At 41.4% G+C, this 2,197-nt stretch overlaps 1 pseudogene; it reads right to left on the minus strand.

The window, feature by feature from the left end:
* Window positions 1-1,443: 1,443 nt before the first annotated feature.
* LOC115830699 lies at window positions 1,444-1,934 on the minus strand (annotated as a pseudogene).
* Between the last annotated feature and the right edge of the window lie 263 nt (window positions 1,935-2,197).

The following is a 2,197-nucleotide window of genomic DNA, read 5'->3' on the forward strand; positions in this document are numbered from 1 at the left end:
GTTGTAAATGCAGAAATTACCTGCCTTCTCTGTTGATCTTGCTGGGAGCTGCAGCCTGGAGCTCTTCCTATTAGCCATCTTCGAAAAGCACATTTTTGTTTCTTTGCTTTCACTGGGTTGAGAATCTAATAAAACCTATTCTCTTGGGGAGGGCCCAGATGTCTGCTGTGTGGCCCTCAATCTTTCAAACATGTTTTAGAATAAATGGCTTAGGAAAAATTGGCTCTAGAAGTGGAAAACTATACCTCTAAATATCAATGTAAAATGCTTCTAAGATGGATAGATTTCATTATTAGACTAATTTTGATGTCATCTTTGAGTTTGCCATTTTAGCAACATCTCACTAGATTTATTTAAAAGATGTTATAGAAATATCATGGAGCTTTATGAAAGTTATTTATGGGAGACTAGTTTTCAGAACTTTGTATTTGACCAAATTTCTTTCTTTCTTTTTTTTTTTTTTTTTGAGACGGAGTCTCTCTCTGTCCCCCAGGCTGGAGTGCAGTGGCACAATCTTGGCTCACTGCAACCCCTGCCTCCCGGGTTCAAGCAATTCTCCTGCCTCAGCCTCCTGAGTAGCTAGGATTACAGGCACCCGCCACCACGCCCAGCTAATTTTTGTATTTTTAGTAGAGACAGGGTTTCACCCTGTTGGTCAGGCTGTTCTCGAACCCCTGACCTTGTGATCCACCCACCTCGGCCTCCCAAAGTGCTGGGATTACAGGAGTGAGCCACCGTGCCCGGCCGTATTTTACCAAATTTCTAAGAGAGTATGCACTCATAGTGTTTGCCATCTTATATATCATATCTACATTATCCTGTTTGCATAATATATGTTAAGAACTAATAGTTTACAAAAATATATAAAAGTCTTCTAGGGCCAATCATATTGCTTTCTTATAACTTTGATTCAGTAGTATGTATTTATGATCCATATATTTAGAATGTTTACATAAATTCGTATTAACATTTTGGACAAAATAATACAAATAATAGTTATGTTTGCATAAGAAGCAGAAAGTAGGCTGCTGAAAGTAGGTATGCTGAAAGTTGACCATTGTTTCTGCTTGGCTTTTCTGCCCTGAAACAGTCTTGAAATCCTGGATAATACAAAAAAATCATACAATTTGCTTTGGATGTTTGATTATGGGAATATTGTTTCTACACTGAGAGAGTGACACTTTCTTTTTTTTTTTATTTAGTTTTTATTTCATAATCATAAACTTAACTCTACAATCCAGCTAGGCATGGAAGGGAACAAGGGAAACATGGAACCCCTTCCCTTGGCTAAAGCAGGGAGTTCTCTCCCAAAGGGAACCCAAAGGGAACTGCAGCGAGAGCACAGAGATTATAGGCTACTGCGAGCAAATGGGGTGGAGGGGTGCTATTCTGAGTTACAGAAGGAATGGTCTGGTGGTTAAGATAAAACCCAAGTCAAACTTATTAGGGTTGTTCACAGTCAGCAATGGTGATCTTGTTGGTCTTGCCATTCCGGGACCCAAAGTGCTCCATGGCCTCCACAATGCTCATGCTTTCTTCCACCTTGCCAAAGACCACATGCTTGCCATCCAACCACTCAGTCTTGGCAGTGCAGATGAAAAACTGGGAATGGTTTGTGTTGGGTCCAGCAATTGCCATGGCAAAATGCCAGGACCTGTATGCTTCAGGATGAAGTTCTCGTCATCAAATTTCTCCCCGTAGACGGACTTGCCATCAGTGCCATTATGGCATGTGAAGTTACCACCCTGACACATACATCCGGGAATAATTCTGTGAAAGCAGGAACTCTTATAACCACATTCTTTCTCTCCAGTGCTCAGAGCACGAAAGTTTTTGGCTGACTTTGAAAACATGTCTGCAAATAGCTCCAAGGAGGCATGGCCCAAGGGCTCGCCATTGACGGCAATGTGGAAGAACATGGTGGGGTTGACCATGGCTGTTAGTTCGGGGCTCCTGGCAGTGGCAGTGGCTGCTGCAAAGCCGAGAGTGACATTTTCAATCATGTTTTGGATTTGTAAATATAGAAACAATGTTCATAACATGATGTGCTTGTTATTTAATAGTAGAGCCAATTAAATAGGTTTTGTTTTTAGTCGGGAGATAGTATGATAATCAGGGCTAGACAAAATTTTGACTTGAAGGACAGACATCTGATGAGAATGAAGGGGGCGCCATGGCCCAGGAACAAGTCCCTTCC

The sequence above is a fragment of the Nomascus leucogenys genome, chromosome 16 (assembly GCF_006542625.1).
Source record: "Nomascus leucogenys isolate Asia chromosome 16, Asia_NLE_v1, whole genome shotgun sequence".
Classification (NCBI taxonomy): Eukaryota; Metazoa; Chordata; class Mammalia; order Primates; family Hylobatidae; genus Nomascus; species Nomascus leucogenys.